The sequence below is a fragment of the Cupressus sempervirens genome, chromosome 3 (genome assembly GCF_028749045.1).
Source record: "Cupressus sempervirens isolate cs-2001-9-10 chromosome 3, ASM2874904v1, whole genome shotgun sequence".
Lineage (NCBI taxonomy): Eukaryota > Viridiplantae > Streptophyta > Pinopsida > Cupressales > Cupressaceae > Cupressus > Cupressus sempervirens.
Window position 1 is genome coordinate 863,721,868 of NC_143120.1, and position 23,274 is coordinate 863,745,141.

Below are 23,274 nucleotides of genomic sequence, written 5' to 3' on the forward strand. Positions count from 1 at the left end.
AATTAGGGGTCTTGTTCCCACCAGAAAACTATATGGAAATAAACTTATTTCTCTTTGATCTTAGACTATGTTATAGATAACATATATAGCTAGAACAATCAAAAATAAAAATTAGCTTTAGACCTATATTTTATCTTTTATAATGATTCAAATTTCAACTCATCTAAAATTGATAGTTTTCATCTCCCACCACATTTTACAAAACAAATCTATTCTAACTAGGAGAAAAATTATAAATTCTAGAAGAGGATTCTCTCCTCTAGAATGCCATATAATTTTTAAATTTTTTTGATATGATTTAATTTTTTTTTTCTTTCTCTAAATTGATAACTTTTTTAGTGTTAAAATATGCACTTTTAGAAATTTTTAATTACAATATACTATATATAGTTAAAACACTATAAGCTAAATATGAGAATATTCTTTACTCTGAGCTCTATAAAATGGTGTTTATATGTTATTAAAAAAAATCATTAAAAAAATTTCTGAAATAATTTTATTTCTTTGGTAATTGGATACAGACTAGTTTAAAATATGCATTCAATAGAATTTTCCATTTGGAAAAGTGTGAGACCATATACAACTTAGCTAGAATGAGTTTGTCTAGATCATATGTTTGAACAAAATTGACTTTTAAATGGAAATACTCAAGTTTAGTCATCCTAATAAGTCAGTCTAAAAGGTGGCACAGCTTTGTACTTTTACCCCCCAATAAAATATGGCAAGCATCCATAGGGATAACATCACAACTCATTTCTTCCTTATAAAATTTTCCTATGGTAAATCTGACTAAACATCTTTCATGAACTGTTACTCCATTTCCTTTCTTAAACCATGCAATACAATATGGATGATGATGCTTTTCACATTATAAATTTAATTTATCTACCATTTCTCTAGATACCATGTAATTCTTCTGGACACAATGGAGTAGATCTTAATTGTTAGTCCATCAAACTCCCCATTTTGAAACCTTTGTAAAAATTTGAGAGAAAACCCAGGTCCGACCCAAAAGTTATGACTCTTGAAAGTTGATGCATTAGAGCTTCTTTGGGCACATGAGAGTACCAACTATGTAGATATAGGAAAATCTATTGAACTAGATGAAGAAAGCTCATGTCTATGATATCCAATCTTCTTCTTCTATTGACATTCCCTTAGCATAGTCTCTTTCTATAAACTAAATGATGGAAAATATGAATGCATCATTGACTAGCCTATATTTAAGGGTCTTGAAAGGAAGTTTCTTCTTCACAAATTTGGGAAAGTCTATTTATGGGAAGGTATTTGCATCTTTCATACTTCCCTTCCTAACCAACCCAAGGTAATTTGTTGGTCTCATTACTAGAAGATATACAATGTAAGAGGTCATGTAGAAGCATGGGTCATTCTTCACTAAAATGAGCTATTCATTCATATTGTAACTAAGAGTCATAGCCCAATAAATGGGTCTCTTCCCTTTTCTAATTGTCTCTATGACATGTGCCATCTAGATTTCTACATGACCAACTGCAGGGAGGCCAATGACTCTACTCAAAAGGACTATCGAGTATCCAATGTCATATATCGTATAACATTGACAAGTCATGTCAACATTTCTACCTCTTTGGTTGAATTGTGATTTATTGATAAAGTACTTCCCTTATACCAATTGTTTTTCTTCTCACTCATTCTCTTTGTACCACCTATCCACCATGTCATAAATGATCTATAAGTATTGATCTACCCATGGTAGATGGAGGACCTTCGCAATGTTTTGAGGTCTAATGTCTAAGATGATTTCCATAGTCACACTTTTAACCACTTTTTTTTCCACTACATAGTGGTTTGCTAGGGTCATAATTATCTTTGATGACTAGATCAATACTAGATGAGACTTTGTGTTCAATAGTCTTCTTTTGATCAAATTAGATACCATATATAATCTTTTCTTGGGCTTGTTACACCATAATAGGAAGGCATTCTAGTCGGTCTGTCATAACTCAGTATCTTAGATTTTTGAGTGCTTATCTCTAAATCTAGATTTCTTGGGTGCTCCTTGATATTTAAAGGCAATTAGTTTAGGTGAAATCTTTGTGAGTATACAAGATGAAGATGACACCATTTATCTATAAAAAAGAGAGATGTCAGTATTATTAGTGAAAGAAACCTAAAACAACCTTATAAATGTGACCTAACTAGCAAAGAACTAACCATAACAAAAGAAACTATCGATGTGGTCCTATAAGTGTCTAAAATGCACTCCTGCAAAGCTTGAGGAGAAGACATGAAATGAAATGCACATGTTGCATGCATAACACACCTAGGCATGTACACAACATATGAAAATGGAAGTGTAAAGCAAACCTTTAATATTCTAAGTTCATAATGATCACATTTTTAAGGTGTGCACATGTGCAAACCTTTTCTTTACCTTTTAAAAAGTTTGATGCTAAGGTGCAAGCATGCAGTTTTGTGGAGGTGCAGAGTCTTGATGGGTGAGGTGGGGGGGGGCTTGCATGGTGGGGTACTTATTTATAAGTGGGGTATTTTGAGGGTGCACACCTCCAAAGGTGCACAAGTGTACTTTCAAGGTGTGATTTGAGTGTGCCTCTTGCATACTCAGTATAGGTGAGAATGTGTACATGGTGTGCATGTACACACCTATACATTTTGACCTCTTAAGAATATTTTTTCCTTTTTGATCCTCTGGTAATATTTAGACTCGATTGACTAGACACCCTAAAATGTTTAAGAATCAAAGGGAGATCTTGGTCCATCGAGACACTCAACTGGGTGCCTTAAAAGGGATCTCATGCTTTGAAAAAAGGGGGTCCTCATTTTGAGTCCAAAATGGGGCATGTGTTGTGAAACCATGATAAATAGTAAATAAAGCATAATAATATCAAATGGCCACATATTCATCACACATGATGCTATGATCTTGGTATCATGGAAACCCTTGTTAGAGGGTGAAAACTATGGTGGGGATGATACCCAAGATCTCACTACTATGATAAATGAATTACCTAGTTAGGAGCATACAATTACCCTTTCTAAGGGTTCACACTGTTAGGAATAATTTTCACCTTGTTATATGTAAAAAAATATTGACTAGAATTTACCTTATTAAATAATTTACAAAAGTATGGATGTTTCTTAAATTTATACCTAGGTTTTTCACTCGCACTACATATAGCATGATTTTCCAATTTTCATGTCAAACCCTTCAAACTACAACTACACAAGCACTAAATACCTTTAAATTCATAAAACTAGGGCTCACAAAAAAAAAATTCAATTTGCTTAAGCACACTTCAATTTTCTCTCAATTTCACTTCTTTATGCTCCTTAGCTTCTTGTACTATCAAATGGTACTCAAAGTTCCAATTTCATCTATTAAATACTTAATAATTAACTTCCACACTAATTATGCAAGGATGCGGACTTTAAAAATTTATTCTTACTAACCAAAGAACTTGTTTCTCTTCATGCACTTGCATATGAACTCAGAATTTTACATGCACTTAGGTGTGGCTTCCTTTCATCCATATCTACCTCCTATTAACTACAAAAACCTTAACTCAAACATACAAGGATTAATAATTTAATGATGATAAATCCCATTTATTTTCCATGAAATATATTACTCAAATGGATAGGAGTTTGTTAGCAACAATTATTGACTTCAACTTATTTTAGGTATTTCACTTCTCCTCTTCTCTACCCAAATTTGGGAACTTGCGAGTGACTTTGCCTTAACAGATATTTCATTGAAGGGCCATAGTTGGGATCTTAGACTTTTCTATAGAATGAATCACCTCATTGGTGGTTATAACCATGTTGAGAATTTTTCTTCTAGGCACAAACCCATTTTGGTATGGGCCAATGAATTTGTCTAGGAGGGGCTTAATGTGATTCACCATAACCTTAGCTAGAACCTTATAAATAGTGTTGCAAAGGATAATGGGTTTGAAGTCCCCTAGTCTTTGGGGGTCCTCAATCTTGGGGATGAGAAAAAGAAAGTTTTTTTTTACTTCCTTCAGTAGCTTTACCATTCTTACGAAGTCTCCAACAACATGGATGATATCATATTTGACAATGTCCTAGAATTCCTAAAAAAAACTAGGAGGGAATCCATTAGTTCCAGGGGCTTTATACTAATTCATACTAAAAAAAACCATTATGACTTCCTCCTCCTTGACGTTGCTCATTATCTCCTCATTCATTTGGTTATTAATCACTAGTTTAAAAGATCTCAATTTATCCTTTTGTAAAATACTATCAGCCTGGGCAACCAAAGGGTTGTATATTTTGTGGAAGTAGGAGTTATTTTTATCTTCTATCTATTACACTTCAATAATTTCTTTGTTACCATCATCGAACAACATGTTGATAATGTTTCTCTTTTTCCTTCTCTAGGCCGATCTGTGGAAGAACATCATGTTTTTGTCCCCTTCCTCTAGCCATTGTACCCTTGATCTTTATTTCTAGAAGACTTCCTCCCTATTTAGGAGGGTTTTCCATTTGTCTCTACACTCCCTCTCCTCCTTGTGATGCTCAAATGTTTTTCTTTGTGCAAGTTGATTTTGGAGAGCTTTCATCTTTTTTCAATGGCCTTCTTGTCTTTTGATGGACTTCCAAATGAGGATTTACTCCATTTTCTCACTTCTTTTTAGATTCTATCAAGTTTTCTAGCAATCTAGAACATAGTCGTGCCTTCCACTGGCTCCCTCCACCATCTAGAAATATAGTCCCTAAACTCATTATGGGAATGCCACATGATCTTGTATCTAAAAGGCCTTCTTTTGGTATGATATTATGCCTAGGAGAGAAGCAACATAGAGTTATCCAAAATCATCCTCGGCCATGCCTTTAAGGAGGTATGTTGGAGGATATCATATCCAATAGAGAGAAGGGCTCTATCTATCCTACCCTAAATTAGGTTTTTTCCTAGTCTATTGTTAGACCAGGTGAAAGAAAAACCCTAGAGATCAATATCAATTAGTTCATTTCTTCTAAAAAAATCCTCCAACCCTCCTATTTTTTCTAAAGGGTACAACGGGTTATTGTGAATGTTAATAGAGAAGAGATAATACAAAATTGGAGAGTGTACTCCTTACTTAGTGTTTTCATGAATCTTATTAGTATATTTGAAAAAGGTTATGATCAATCATGTTTATAGTGAATGAGATAACATATAAGATTGTTTTTTCGTTTGTCACTTCTTCATCGTCTTGTTAGGGTTTTAGATTTTGAAATAGAAAAATAAGTATAATATATAAGATGGTATAATGTGGATTCTTATATGCTAGCAAGAGAAATATATTGCCTCCATTTTTTTTCTAATAATATATTCAAGATGTAAACTTTGATTAGTTGTGGTATTTTTAATAGTAACTATATGTAACTAGTTATATTGGATTTTATTTTAATAGTAAAATACTTGGCTTCAACCCCCTTCTTACCAAAATAAATTTCTCAAATCTATTTATGTTCATTTCAATTCTTAGAAACAAATAAAAATTCAATCTTGTGTTATTTCTCTAATTAAAAAAAATATGATAGAATAAGTCTCATTTTATTTCTCCACATCATTCAAATTCAACTTAAAAAATTTACTTACTAAATTTAACACAATTGAAATCTTTTAAAAATTAACATTCAAAGCAAACACATTATCTCATTCCAATTTCATAATTAAAATATGACTAATCATACATATATAAAACTCAAAATAATATTAGGCAAGAGCCTAAAACACAATGGTAACTTGTGAGTCTCTCATGTGAGTCATCTTCTTCTTTCTCTTTCTCAGTCTAAAAATGGGGGAAATTATAGGACCTATTACATGAGATTTTTGTCTTCCAAGATTTTCTTTTAGCTTTTGTGTTCAGTCAAATATGTTACAATACCATGATTATATTATAAGAGATGACTGCATCTAAATGGTATTACTCCATTTCTTAAATCTAGCCTATTGGACATTACAATACACTTTCCATTTCATTTTAATGATGACTCGAAAATAGGGATTTGTCTTAGGAAAAAGCCTCCCGTGAACCCTCCTCTACTCAATTTTTGTTTAGTAATAGGTTGTAGACTTGTGGATTTGAATTTGAAAGCTTTAGACATAGTCACATGTCCTAAAAAATATTCATAAGATTTGGAGCTTCTAGGACTAAGTCAACAATAGATAGTTACAAGGATCAAATTCCTTGATATGAAGTTATAGCTAATTATGAAATTCTAGAAATGATAAAATTTGGATACAAAAGGTCAATATTCCTCTTCTTCCTTAAAGGTAAGTTCATTCATATTACATTTCCTCTAGCACAAGTACTTCATTAGATCAAATCTGCTTTGCTTTAATTATTTATCATATTTATGTTAGGACTATTAGGTACTAGAGGGGGCAAGGTGTGGGAGTGGGGATGTGAATTGGAACAAATAGGTAATTAAAAATTTTTAATAACTAATCTAATCATCTAAAATATTGACTTACAAATAATCAAGTTTATGGTCGGTATTAGTTTTGAGCATTCATTTTGCACAAGGTTAAAAAAAAAAATTCATTTGAATCTCTCTCTTGAAAAGTTGATCAATGACCAACTCCAAGGTTTTGAAATGGTTCTTTTTCAACCTACTAGGTAACTCAATTGTAGATAAATGCAAATTTTCACAAGGAGGCCTTTGCTGGTATCTAACAATTTTGCACAAATTTTCTAAAACATAACCACCAAAGTAATATAGTTTTGTATTTTTGTTTTATGATGAATGTAATTTCTTATCAATGCAACTATATGAATTCATATTTTAACCAGGTGTTTGAAAATAAAATAACAAAAATTAAGTAATGAGAGATTTAAATTAAATTATTGAAAAGGAAAATCCTAACAAACATAAGCCAAAGAAACAACACGTCTACAAATTAAATTATTAAAAGGATCTAGTAGGAAACCAATGGAATTAGGAGTAGTAGTGCTTCCTTACATCCACTAATGCAATCTTCGATGGGAACTCTAATGAAAACTAAAAGATGTTTCATGATTCATCAAATCATGTAGCTACAAAAAGTGCCCTCACACAAGACAAAATGGAACAATAGTGATCATTTCTTCAATTTGTCACAACAACTAAATTTGTTAAGACAAGACAAACACAAGAACTAAAAAGTTGCACAATCATAATAACATAATAAAACTATTAGCTCCATTATCATTCATGAACATGAATTGACAAAAAATAACACACTGTGACAAGATATACTACACCCAAAATGAGAGCACCGATAACATTTATTATTGCATAGAAATATCAACTAGAAGTACATGTTACATCAATGTATTTAAAAGAAATTCTCTCCCCCTTTTGTGTTAAGAGTGAGAGCTCTTCTAATGCAAACTCCTATGAAAAAACTAATAAAATAAAGCTAATTATACATTGACTCTCTAAATGGTGCTAAGTAGGTCTCCACCCTTGTTTATATCAATTAATGGGTGCATGAGCCTTTACATGACTTGGAAACAATAAAAGAAGAAGAAGGCAAGAAGACAGAAGCCATGAAATGATCTGAGACTCACTAGGACTTCAAAAAATGCAAACTTGGCCTTCTTTAGTTGTTTCTAGGAGTTGAACTATTATCAAAACAAATTTATGAATCATGGAATGTTAATAAATAGTTACTGAAAGTTAACTATTGGTGTACTGCTCATCTTCCAAAATTGTTGATCTACCTCATAGTTTGTCACACCTTCTAAAAATCAGACCTTCTGACAAGATCAAAATTTACCAAGATTTTACTAAGTATCACAACTCAATTTCTAGCATTTTGTTTTTCTTCCCTTTAGACCAAAATGATGTTTGGATTCTTACTCTTGAGCTTTTGAATAATAGCTGTGATTCCCCAAGCATTTGTTAAATCCAAAGACTCATATTTATTCTGTACCACCTAGCAATAATTACTGATCTTTATTATGATATCTACAAAATCTTCCAATTCGGAATCTAACTTTAGTAATGCTTCTTCTATCTTGAAGATTTGTTGAACATCATCTTTGGATGAAGATGCCTCAAATAATGCTCTAAATTGCTACATGACTATTTGTACTGAAGAAATCTATTTCCTTGACTCATCCTAAAAAATCTTTGGGATGACTGCATCATAATACTTATCTACTTCCAAAACTTGTCTGTAAGCTTTATTCTTTATCTCTTGAATATCCTCATACAACCCTTTGATGACTTGATTTCCTACTGACACATTTTCTATCCAATTATCTATTTTTTCCAACTCTTCCACAATCTAATCTTCCATTAACATCTGGTACCTTTTCCCTTTGATAGTTTTTAATGCTTCCAAATCTTTGGCCTAGGTACATAATTCATTCATTACCCTAATATCTTAGTTTATTACTCTAAAAAATTCATCAATGTTATTCTAAATTCTATGTAGAAGGTTCAAATTACCTTCTATTATTTGTACCCCTCTATATTCAAAGCTATGACACCACCCTTTATAAGCATCCAAAAATGAATTATTTTCTCCTACAACTTGTCTCTTTCCTCTCTAAAGTTCCCCCAAAAGAAATCTTTGGATGATTGAGGTCTATTAGATTCATTACTTCATTCAAGTATCCTCTTAATAACTCATTCTGCTTCCTCAAAACCAAGATTTTTGACTCACCTTTATCAAGGTGTAAAAATACTTTCTTAAGGCCCATGGTGATCAAAACCTTGGTAGCATCAACAATGGGTTTTCCTAGCACTATCTCTTTCATCCGATATGCTTTGGTGAAAATTCTTTTGTATTAGCATGGGGAGGTGGAATGGCAATATGTGCCAAAAGATCTTCATTTTGGTTCTTCATGATAAAAGCTAGTGTTCTAGCATTTCCCTTGGGTAGTTCTAGCATCTTTTCTACTTTTATCAATTCCATCATTCCCTCCTCTTCAATGAATTCCATATGTCTCCTTTGTCAAATTAAAACCTCTCTCTTTAACCATGTAAGAGTACTTCCCATGGGAGATATGTACTAGGCAGAAGATGTAGGTTCTGAAGATGCCCCTTTCTCTTTATCACCTCACTCTAAAGTCTCCTCCTATTGGGCTAGGGCTATCAATTGAGATTCCATTTCTACTTAGGCTAAAGACCTTGTCTCTATTATAGGAAGAACTTTTTCTCCTTCCTTAACAATCTATCATTCTCTTAATACTTAGTCTATATGTAACTAGACATACTCTCCTTCCTCTATGGTTTGGCTTTTGGGCTCTACTATCAAAGGGGGTAGAGAAACTACTTATTTTTCTATCTGGGGGGCATAGACAAAAGGTCTTGAGATGGTGGAGGAGGTATACCAAGGGCCTCTTTGGATAAGGGTAACAATATTTCCCAATCTTATCCCAATGACTCATTCTGAGGGGTAACTTGTATCTTCTCCCCTACAATCTTCATACCTATTGGCATGAAGTCAAAAATTGAAATGTTGAAGACATCTGTTCCTTCACTCTCCATCTCTATTATCCACCTCTCTTGTTCTTCTTCTAAGACTTCTATATAGATGAGCTCTTAGAAAATAGAAGAAGGTGTTTGGGTCAAACTCCTCGTCCTTTCTTCTTTTGTAGCCCTTACTGAGTAGATTCTCATATTTAGTGGGACATATTCAATTTTCTCTGCCTCTTCGCCATCCTAAACCTTGGGGATGGTTTTTGGAACCTAAGGTGATAGAAGGTGTTTCTTCTTTATCTTCTTTCTCTTCTTCCCTATCATCTTCATCTAGATTCGAGCCTTGTTAGGTAGTGATGGGATGGCCTCTACTGGGGTTGAAGGGTCTTCTTATACCTATATTTCTTATTCTATGGGTTGAGCATCTTCTTTCTTTTATTCAGCTTCTTCTAGTGTGTCCATTTCTACTTGGATCTATTCTTGTTGATCTCTCTCTTGAGTGACCCTCTTTATTTTATTACTCTTCACCCTTTTAGTTTGGAAATACTCCACCTCCCACTCATGTTGATGCATTATCTCTAGCCTCACTAGAGAATTTTTAGGGTATGTAGGAACTAAAACTTTTGTTCCTTTACCCTTTTTTGTTCAAGTAGTAGCTTGTAGACTTAGAGCTTCCTAACCCACTCCCTTGTTAATTCTATAACATGTCAGGCCCTATGATGAATATCACCATTCTCCTCTTGGTCAATTTCCATACTGATGATAGGTTGCTCATATATATTATCCCTATTGTATAATGGATCTAATACCTCAGAGGCATCCTTGTTCTATGCTTTGAGGAGTATTTCTAGGCTAAGCACCCTTTTAGTGAGTTGTAGAATCATTTTGTAGTAGTCCCTAATTCAGACCTCATAGTTATCTATGCAACTCATCCAATGATCTTCAATCACCATATTAGGTATAAATCTCTTCTGTACTAAATGTTGGACCATCCCAATATTGTCAAATTATGAACGATGTGATTGATAAGATCCTCCAAAGGGTATTGGTCCCATTCTATTTCAAAAGTAGCTATGTCCTACTTGTGCTTGACCTTGAATGCCCTAATGGTGATTGGCTAGACCTGTGTCTTCTTATGTTGTTTCTGCACCTTATCGTAAGTGGAGGCCAATTTTCCTTGCTATCTCTAGTAGCAATAGTCTATCTAATGGATATCAAGGGAGCTTCATGTAGTATCCAAGTACCTATTTACGATAATACATTCTACAGAAGGAAAACATCTAGAAAATATAAAAGGAATAATCATATTTTGACACTTGAATATCTTCTATTAACCAAATTCTTCTACATCACTTTTCTACTTCCTAAATAACAAAAACTCTCTAAATTAAAAAAAATAGAAAATTATGAAAACTAAGTTATAGAGGTGTAAATAGATTGTCTAGGACTTGAAAAAAAAATTCTTTTGGACACAGTGGAGCAAAGCTAAATTCTTGGGCCATTAAACTCCTCCTTCTAAAACCACTATAAAATTTTTAGAGAAACAACCCAAGTCTGAGTCAAAAGTTATCACTCCCAGAAGTTGATGTATCATTCTCTCCTTCTTGAAAGAAATGCAGCTCCTACAAGTGACTGTTTGTGAATTGCTGCAAGTTTGTTAGATCTAGTTGCATTACAACCCACTCAAATAACCATGTACTCTCTATTTTAGGTAACCCATCCCACTATATCATGTATTTGTTATGTTGGCCATGCCTTGTGGAGGTAGTCTTCTTGTGAAGAATTTTGGTAATCTTTTCCTTCTTATTGGGAACATGATGTTTCCAATCCACTCCCTACATGTCATCTATATTTGAAACATCTTCATGGAATGTGTATAAATCAGAAACATTAAAAATAGGAGAGATGTCAAGGTTTGCTGGTAAGATAACTTGATAAGCATTATCATCAATCTTTTTGATGATTTTGCAAGGCCCAATCCTTTTATACTTCAATTTATGATATGTGCATGGAGAAAATCATTCACTCCTCAAATAAACCATCACCAAGTTACTTGCAAAAAATATTGTTTGTCTTTGAGTAGCATATGAATCAATCTTGTAACTCATGTTACCATCTTGTAACTTTTGTCTGACATCTTGTTGGAGTTGGTGAAGATGTTCAACAAACACAACTCTATCATCACTAATTTTATATCCCAAGGGAAGTGAAAGAAGATCTAGAACACCTTGAGGGTTTCAACCATAGATAATTTGAAATGAATATTTTTTAGTTGATCTATTAGAAAAACTATTATAGGAAAATTCTGCATGGGGCAATGCCAAGTCCCACTATTTAGGCTTCTCACCCACAATGTAGTGTAATAGATTTCCCAAAATCCAATTGAATACCTTTGTCTATCCATTAGTTTGAGGATGATAGTTTGAGTTTCCTCTAGAGTATCCTCCAAAAATGACTCAAGAACTTAGGATCTCTATAAGAGGTAATGGTCTTTGGAAGACTATGTAAACAAACAACTTCTGAGAAGAACACTTTTGCTATTCTAGTTGCATCATTGGCCTTTTTACAAGCAATAAAGTGAACCATTTTTAAAAATTGACCAACAACTACAAAAATACAATCATTACCTCACTGAGTGTGTGGGACACCCAATACAAAATCCATACTCAATTCACTCCATGGTTTGATGGGTATTGGTAAAGGAATGTATAATCATGTATTCTATGAATGTCCTTCAGCTACTTGACAAATTCTACACCTTGCCACATAATTAGTGATGTTCCTCTTTATCTTGGGCCAATAATACTTATCTTCAACCAAGTTTATTGTTTTGTCCTTTCCAAAGTGTCAAGCTAGTCTACCATTGTAAAATTCCTTGATAATATTTTGCCGCATAGATTCACCTAGTATACATAGTTGTTTACCTTTAAAGAGGTAACCATCTTACATAAAATAGTTTCCTTTCACATGATCCAACTTACTAGAAGATGAAGCCTTTAGATGTTCTACAATTTCCCACAAATCATCATCAATTTCATACAAGCCCTTAATAGTATCAAAACTAGAGACCTCATTTTCCATTGTGGTTAATAGTGTACCATGCCTACTCAAGTTATCAAACATCTAATTTTTTTTTCTAGACGTATGTTTCAGAAAAAAGGTATATCCTTGTAAGAAAGATAGTCACTTGGTACATCAACTATTCAACTTTTTTTGTGTGTTGAGATATTTCAAAGCAATACAATCAATAAATAAAAAAAACACATGTGAGACTAGGTAGTGCCTCCAGTGTCTTAATGCTTGAACAATTGCATAAACTCCAGATCATAGGTAGAATAATTATTTCTTAATTCATTCAAATTCTTGCTAAAGAAAACCATAGGCTTACCTGGTTGGCTAAGAACAATGCCTATTCCAACATGTTAAGCATCACACTCTACTTCAAAAACTTTGTCAAAATTTGGAAGTGGCAATATAGGAGTTTTAGTTACCTTTTCTTTCAAGGATTTAAAACTCTCTTCAACATCCATTGTCCATGTGAACTCCCTTCCTTTGGTATAGTCTGTTATGGGTACTACAATACTAGTAAAATTTGGGATAAACTTTCAAGAGAAAGTTTCCAACCCATGAAAGCTTCATAATCCTATTATACTAGAAGGACTAAGCCTTTCTAGGATTGATTTTACCTTTTCTAGATCCATCTTAACACTAGCTTGAGAAATCACAAAGCCTAGAAAAGTCAAACTAGTTTCCATGAATCTAAACTTCTTCAAGTTTGCAAAGAGATTCTCCTTCCTTAATACACTCAAGATGATCCTCAAGTGTTGTAAGTGTTCTTCCTTACTACAAAAAAATTACCAATGTAAGGTCACAACACTTTATTCATCAACTGCATTAATGTGCCTGGTGCAATTGAAATCCGAAAAGGAATAACCATCCATTCATACAAATCATCTCGTCTTAAATGTTGTCTTCCATTCATATCCCTATCAAATTTAGATCTTGTGGTAGCCACTTTGGAGATCAATCTCGTTGAAGTACTTAGCCCCCACTAATCCATCCATCATGTCCTCTATCCAAGGAATAGGAAACCAGTACTTAATGGTAATCTTATTAATTGCTCTGCTATTAGTGCACATCCTCCATGTGTCATCCTTCTTTGGAGTCAACAATCTGAGTACTACACATTGACTCATACTTTCTCTCACCAAAACCTTTTGCATCAGTTCCATCACTTTTTTATTCAACTTTGCATGTTGTGTTAGATTCAACCAATAGGCTTCTTTATTAGATATATTTTCTCCAAGAAGAAGATCAATATGATGTTGAATATCTCTTTTTGGTGGGAGACCATCAAGTAGTTCATTAGGAGAAACATCATAAAACTCCTCTAGCACCTTCATTGCCTTGGGTGGCATCAATTTTTCTTGTTCTTCTCCTCTTTCTAGTACTAGTGCATAAAAACATAATATTACTTTCATTCTTTGACAACTTATTTTACAGACAACATGGTTTCATTCTTATTTTTTTTCTTTAAGTGGAAATAGGACCACTTTAGAGCCATCCTTGCAAAATGTGTGAATATTTTCCCCCCCATCATGTATAACCTTCTTATAATACTGAAATGGTCTTCCCAGCAACATTTGACAAGCATCCATAGGGATAACATCACACCATATTTCATCCTTATAAAATTTTCCTATTGTAAATCTGACTAAACATCATTTATCAACAGTTACTCCATTTCCTTTGTTGAACCATGCAATATGGAAAGGATAAAGATTCTTTTCACATTGCAAATTTAATTTCTCTACCATTTCTCTAGATACCATATAATTGTTCTAGACACAATGGAGCAGAGCTTAATTATTGGGCCATCAAACTCCCCCTTCTAAAACCATTGCAAAACTTTGAGAGAAAGCCCAGGCTGAGCCAAAAGTTATGACTCTCAAAATTTGATGCATAAGAGCTTCTTTGGGCACATGAGTGTACCAAATACTAAGATATAGAAAAATGTATTTAACTAGATGAAGAAAGCTCCTATCTATGATATCTAATTTTTTTCTTCTATTGAAACTCTCTTGGCATAGTCTCCTTCTATAAATCAAATGATGGAAAAGATGAATGCATCATTGACCAAGTGTAATGCCCTGCCAAGGGATCTAAAGAATTAACCTAAAATTTCACTAAGTTTGGTTGCATTTTTTTTTTTTAAACATGAAAGCTAAACCATTTCCAACATTCATGCAATAGCGGAAGCAATAACAAACATTCAGCTGAAAATAAACATAAACATACATAATAGGTTACATTCTTAAGGATCCATTAACATTGAATCACATCTAAATTAACTATTATTAATGAATCCATCTAATACTACATCCACATAAAATAATAATGAAAATTCCATTGTTCATAATTTACATTTCCAAATACTCAATCATCCACTACACATGTCACAGGGTATGATAGGCTTAAAATAATATACATCTGTGAAAATAAAGTACATCATCATCCTAATTCTAATCCATGATGCAACAAAGTAAATGAACCAAATACCATACATGATACATCATCATAGAAGATATAAACATCCATCGTAAAAGATAACCATATATTATAAAATACAATTAACTAAGTGCACGGTTCCTCCCAACCGTAAATAGCATCATTAGACCATCATGGGTCCTAGCCATCCCTCTGTGCGTAACATCCCAAGTCACCAAAGAGATCATTGGTATTAACATAAAAGGAATGTCACTCCTAAATCATACTACATCATATGCAAAAAGAAATCTAAAATGCTACAACATATGCACAGGAAATATAATCATGCAAAATAAGGCATAAGATAAGTAAACAACATTATCTATCATATGCTAATCATCAATATAAGGATACATGTCCATCATCATGATCCAAGAATAGAATGAAGATAGGTACCAACAAAGAATGCATCAGCCACGGTGTCTCAGACGGATCTCAAATGATAAGAGTGATAAAGCGCTACCACCCGACCATGTAGAACCTAAATGGTCCACTCCCACCACACTGAGGAGATAATCTCAAGTCCCAAATAGGTTATCAAATCACATGGAACAAATACTCTCTAAGTACAGGAATCCTAAAAGTATACTAAGTCAAAGGTTCCAATCACAAATTGACATCTAATCCTAGAGGCACAACAAAGACTACAAAGGAGACTCAGGCTACATACTAGGGAATGTCATCACATGGCTGCTTGAGTTACCCTAGACTAGTCTCTCATTAGACCTCGGACCCTCAAGCATTGAGTTACCTTGGACTAGTTACTCTAAACCCCGAACCCTCAACGTGGCACATGTAGAAATCAAAAAGCCCTCTCAAAGTCTATACAAGCACTCAAGGCATGCATGGATCAAATATCTCTAACTTATGTTTTTAGTGTGTTTCCCCCCATAAATTTTAATTACTAGATTATCACTTATTACATAACTTGCATTAGGTTACCCTGGTACTGACCACTTTGGGCCTCGGACCCCTATGCAAGCCACTCCCACAATCATGTACCTAGACATCCTCTCCTAAGCACATAAATCCACAGTTGTGTCCCATACCACAACACTCATTAAGATCAAACTCGGTTCCTTAATAGGAAACTTGATAATAACATGGTTCTCCCACCCAAGAACATGTAAAAGCTCCACAAAATAAACCTCATAAATATAATCTCCAATATGAATCACAATATCCATTCATTCTTAACAAGTAACCAAAAGGTATCTCAAAGTAATACTGATCCAAGACTCCAAAAATGGTTATGTCAAGTATCTCATAATCATACACCTCAGCTTCACACAAGAAGATTGGAAAGAAATAACAATTAGTAAATACAAACATCTCATAGAGCATGCCATCACATTACCATGGTTGGATTTTAAAAGAATCAAGACCAAATAACATCAACATGCCTTGGCATTCGCATAACTCCCAAGCCTCTGGTAAACATCCTAACTGGTCAACACTCTAGGACCATCCGAACCCCAAACATGTATAGCATAAAGAATAAGATACAAATACATATTTTAGTTTACTTTTGCAATCACATGGTTAAGCCAAATATGAGGTTTCATTTTTTTGTTTCAAGTATACTTCAATTGTATAAGATTCTATGTTTAATTTCCAAGTCAAAATAGAATTATCCCTCCATTGTTTTAAAAAAAATTTCTAAAATAGTCAAAGATAATTATTAACTTATTTAAGTCATTGAACTAGTTCCCATTGACTTTTAGATAAAATCATTCACATTATTCAAAACATAATACTTATCAACTTTCTAATAATTAGTTTACAATTTCCTTTAAACACTTCAAGGACAATAATCCTCATTGATTTTAAGTAAATCAATCTCATTAATAATTCAATTATTTAATTCCACTTATTAATATCTTTTTTAAAAATGTTTTTCCTCATTTAAAAATCCATTTACTTAAATTGACTAATAATTAATTACACTTCTTCTACTATTAACTAATCTTAATTAAATTTGATTTAATTAGATTAGATAATAAATCTTATAAAACTAATCCATATTAATAAGATTCTACTTTTATTCGAACTCAAACCCAAATCAATTTCAAAATCTTGATTATAAATGTCTTAGATCTATGTTGATTTATTTTTTAATTCATTCCATGCTTTGATAGATTATTTTTCTGAAGTTTAAGCACAAAGAACTCTTGGTTATGGAAAATGGTGGAATGACTGTCATTGAATAAAACAATCCTAGTACGAGGGCCATATCTCCCTAATGAACTATTGGATAAAGCTGAATTTGAAATATGTTGGAGAGGGCTAAGTTGCACCAAATTTGACTAGAGCGATTGAATAAATTAGGTCTAGATAAAAAATTATGAATGTCTAAGTTCGAGTCTATGTAAGGGGCAGCGACAGGGCAGTTTGTGATGAATTTCCTTTATAAATAAAACTAGGGTTTCCTAATGTTTCTTTGCAATAAAATAAAAATTAACATACATATCTAGATTCTAATTTCAAGATTGAAGATTCATTGATGGAGTATATTCAGACTCATATAACAGACATGATGAGGACAGGAAGAGAAAGAGTGCAAATGGAATATGCAAAAATCATGAGTGCACCTGGATACTGATGCTAATTTGCTATGCCTCAAAAGTCCATAGAAAAATCCCTTCCTTCTCCAACATTTGCCAGTCCTCCAAGAATCAACCAACCGAAACTCCCAAGTGACTAGAAGTGCTTGTAGAAGCATATGAGCATGTAGAAGTATATGAGCTTCTTGAATACCTTTTAGCTTGTCTATACACACTAGGAGAGCCTCTATTTAAAGGCCTCTAAGATGCATCTAGAATGTGTCTAGAAAGAACTAGGAGATAAGCATGACAACTAAGCACGAGTCTTTTCCAACTTTCTAGATGAGCCACAAGGTTGTAGACACCATGTTCTTAATTTGTGTGCTAACTCCTGTGTTGCTGACAACACATGCATAATTAGAGTGCAAACTCTTGTGTTATCAACATGACAACTCCCAAGAGCTCACATACTCCTATGGGAATAAATATTCAAATAATGCACATTAATTTATTTAATTTTCACTTTATTTATTTATTTAAATTAATTTATTAATTTTACATCTCATGCACTCACTTTAATAAATCCACTTGTTTAATCTTAATATATTTATATTTTAATCACATGCACACATCATGCAATCTAGAATCTTTAATAATTATAATATCTTTTCCACTTTTAAATTCATTTTTGAAACACAATTGATAAAATATTTATAATATTATTATTCAGCATTTACTTAAAAATGAACTCTCAATATATCATTATTAAATTAAATAAATATTATCACGTTCCAACTTTAAAATTATAACTTTTATCTTCAAATTCAATTATTTTATTTAATTAATTTCTCAATTAATTAAATAAAATAAATATTAAAATATCATATTAATTTTCCATTAAATTAAACCATTAATTTAATCTTTTAATTAGGCTTAATTAATAGAAAATACACTAAAGACTCATAAAGTAAAATACAAAAAACCCATCATAGCAAAACACATGCAAAATCAAACCAAAAGGGTTAATATCATGAATTACATCATTTGACATATTTGAAGGGTACCTGACTCAGATACTTGTACTAATTTTCAATTAGGACAAATGGCTTAAAGGGTTGGGATTTGGACTTGAGAATTTATCTCCCCTCTCTTACCATTGAGATAATGCGATAGGGTACACTCATCCTGGCAATTTAGGAAAGTCGATACTTGGTACCTGCAGCTTGCATAAAATCCATGCATGTACATACACAATATATACTAAGCTAAATAGACAATGGCAGGAAGCGGTGCATCGTGTAGATCTCGACTAGCAGGTGACTACGACTCCCTTCCTTAACCATATCAAAAATGTCATACAAAAGGAAAACAAACATACACACCATACACATGCAAGTATGGGGTAAGTATCCATGAGAAAACACACAGAATAAACCATCTATCTAATCATCATTAATAACTGAAATCACTTGAATAATCATCATGCATACATGAACTATAAAGTACCAAGTAATCTCATCATATAATAAACTAAATCTGAAACAATATTTGATAATCTCAAAACAATGCCACTATTAATCATCAACACAAAACTAGTCTAATAGAGTTCAAAAATGATAACGAAAATGCGACCTTGGGGCAAGCACTACACCAAGCTATATTTAGGGGTCTTGAAAGGAAGCTTCTTCTTCCCAAGTTGGGGATAGTCTATATATGGGAAGGCATTTGCATCTTGCATGGTTACCTTCCTAACCAACCCAGGGTAATTTGTTGGTCTCACTACAAGACAATATACAATGTAAGAGGTCATGTAGAAGCATGGGTTTTTCTTCACCAAAATGAGCTATTCATCTAGATTGTCACTAAGAATCATATCCCAATAAATGGATAGCCTCCCTATACAGATGGTCTCTATGAAATGTTCTATCTAGGTTTCTATGTGATTGACTAGAGGGAGGCCAATGACTCTACTCAAAAGGACTATAGAGTATCTAATGTCATCTATCATATTATCTCAAATCATGTCAAAATTTCTACCTCTCTAGTTGAATAGTGATCTATCAATAAAGTACTTCCCTTGTAGCAACTCTTTTTCTTCTGACTCATTCTCTCCATACCACCTATCCACCATGTCATAAGTGATATGTAAGTATTGATCTAATTATGGTAGATGGGGGACCTTCTCAATGTTTTGAGGACTAATGTCTAAGATGATTTCCCTAGTTACACTTTAAGTCAATTTTTGTTCCAGTACATGGTTGTGTGCTAGAGTCATAATTATCTTTGATACCTAGATTGATATTAAATGAGAGCCCCCATTTAATAGTCTTCTTTTGGCCAAATTAGATAACATAGCTGATCTTTTTTTGGGCTTGTTACACAAGAATAGGAAGGTATTTGAGTCAGTGTGTCCTAACTTTGTATCTTAGATTTCTGAGTGTTTATCTTTGAATCTAGATATATTGGGTACTCCTTGATATTTAAGGGAAATTGGTCTAGGTGCAATCTTTATGACTATACAAGATGAAGACGATGCCATTTATCTACAAAAAAGAGAGATGTCAGTATTATTAATGAAATAAATGAAGACAACCTTAGCAATGTGACCTAATTGGTAGAGAACTAACCAAAACAATAGAAACTATCAAAATAGTCTTATAAGTGTCTAAAATACGCTCCTTCAGAGCTTGAGTAGAAGACATAAAATGAGATATACATGTTGTGCACATAGTGCACCTAGGAATGTGCATAGCATATGCACATGAAAGAGTAAAGAGGATTTTTAATGTTCTAAGTGTATAATGCACACACTTTTAGGGTTTTCACATGTGCATGTTGACTTGTTTGCACCTTTTCTTTACCTTTTTAAAGGGTTTGATACTAACATGCAGGCATGTAGTTTTGCAGAGGTGGGTAGTCTCGATGGGTGCGAAGGTGCAATTCTAGAGTCTTGAGGAACTAAAGTGAATAGAAAGAGGGGGGTATTTATTTATAGGTGGGGGATTGTCAAGGTGCACACCTCCAAAGGTGTGCAAGTGTGCTTTCAAGGTGTGAGTTGAGTGTCCCTATTGTGCACTCAGTGTAGGTGAGAATGTGCACATCTAGACATTTTGACCTTTTATGACTTTTTCTACCTTTCTGACCCTTTGCCACTACTTGAAATTGATTGACTAGACACCCTAAAATGTTTAAGACTCATAGGGAGATCTTGGTCCATCAAGGCATTCAATAGGGTTCCTTGAAAGGGATCTCATGCTTTGAATAAAAGGGGTCGCTATTTTGAGTCCAAAATGGAGCACATGTTGTGAAACCACAACAAATAGTAAATAAAGCATAACAATATCAAACAACCACATATTCAAGACACACGATGGTATTATTTTGGTATCATGGAAACCCTTGCAAGAGGGTGAATACTATGGTGGGGATGATACCTAAGATCTCACTACTACGCTAAATAAATTGCCTAGTTAGGAACATACAATTACCCTTTCAAAGAGTTCACACTGTTACAAATGATTTGCACCTTGTTAGATGTAAAAACATATCGGCCAGGACCTACCTTATCAAAGAATTTACAAAAGTATGGATGTTTCTTAAATTTATACCTAGGGTTTTCAATCACATTACATATAGCACGACTTTACAATTTTCATGTTAAAACCTTCAAATTACAACTACACAAGAAAGAAATACCTTTAAATTCATAAAACTAGGGCTCACAAAATTTTCTTTCAATTTTCTTTAGCACACATCAATTTACTCTCAAATTCACTTCTTTATGCTCCTAAACTTCTTGTACTATCAAATGGTACTCAAAGTTCCAACTTTATTATTTAAATTCTTAATAATTAACTTCTTCATTAATTATGCACAGATGCAACCTTCAAAAATTTATTTTTATTAACCGAAGAACTTATTTCTCTTCTTGCTCTCACATATGGACTCATAATTTTATGTGCTCATACGTTTGGCTTCCTTTCATCCATATCTACCTCCTATTAACTATGTAAACCTTAACTCATTCATAAAAGGATTAAATAATTTTATGATGCTAAATCCCATTTATTTTCTATAAAATATATTTCTCAAATGGATAGGAGTTTGTTAGCAGCAATCACAGAATTCAACTTAGTTCAAGTATTTTACTTGTCCTCTTCTCTACCCAGTTTGCGAACTTGCAAGTGACTTTGCCTTAACAAATGTTTCATTGAAGTTTTCTACATGCTCTTTCACATTTTATTTTTTATTATCATTTATATTATCATTCCTTCTAATATTTTTCACATTACTCCTAAATTTTAGTGTTCTCATGTTATTCATTCTACAAAATTTTTTTGTGTGTTCCTAATTGTTACAAACCTAACACGCTATTAGATTATTTCCATATCTAGGTCCTAGATGATTTAATGGTAATCTAAAATTTCTAGAAATATGTCAAAGTTTTTGTACTTAGAACATATAATTACATTTCTCATGACATTATTTACTCCAACAAGTCTACTAGCTATAGGGTTATTTTGTCATTGATATTGAACTTTATTGGTAAGAAAAAAATTCTATCTGAGTAGAGTGCTATATCAAGATTATTGATGAATAGGATTTGAGAAGGACAAAAAAAAAGGACCTAGAGGAAAGGTTGAGTTATGAGGAAATACAAGTGACCAATTGATCACTTGGACTTTGAAAAGATAAAGTGATTGTTTGATCATAATACAAGTGAAGAAGATAGTACTGAAGCCTAGAAGAAGTGATCAAAGAATGGCCAAATAGACTGGGTGATAGTAAATGTGCCAAATAGAATAGTTTGTAGCAATTGAGTAATTCAATGATGAGTTAGTGTCACAATATAGTGTTGGCTTAGGGACAACATTTAACAAATTATGAGGAAATCATGATTTCTAGGTGACACATTTTATTTCTTAGAATATGGAAAGTACATTGAAGATAACGATGGATGATTTGGAGCATTTAATTCAAGGGAAACTATATTTGAGCATTTATATACAAGTATTCAAGAAGAAGATTGGAGAAGTTTCTAGAAGATAAAAGAGGAGACAAAATGATGGAAGGATTTGTATATGAGCCATGCTAGTATGCTAATAGAAACCAAATTTAAATAAAGCTTCTACAAACTAAACAAAATTCATAAACTTCTAGATAGACTAAGATGAGCTCTCAATTGAGAATTTGAGCCATTAATGGGCTCTCTCAATGAGAAGCTCTCTTGTTCAGTGGCTTTGTCTAAATAGATAGGATGTATGCTCAAGCTTATGCTTCAAAAAGGGCTTCAAATGGAGTTGGAATTTGGGTGTGTGTGTATGGTTTTGATGTAAAATGGCTTCTTAAAATGGCATTATGACTTTACGTCATGGATTGTGTTAAAATGGCTTAGAAGAGGATTCCTTAAATAGGAAAAGGGCTTGAGGGATCAAGGGCTAGGATGCAAGGATGAGAAAAAGCTTATGGAAGGTTTAGATTTAATGAGAGGAGAGCACATGGATTGTGCTTCCTTACAGTCAATCAGGGAGTGACACAGGTCACAAGGTCACTGGTTAGAGCAAGAGGGGTTGAGGGGTCAAAAAAGGAGGCTCAAAGCCCATAAAGACCCTCATAATGGCTTGTAAGAGCAATGAATGGGCTTGTAAGAGTCATTTATGGCTTTGTGGGCTTCATAAAGTTTTATGGTTGGGATATTTTGAGGGGATAGACTTTGGCTTGGCTTAGGAAAGTCTTAAGCTTGTTTAGGATTGTGCAAATA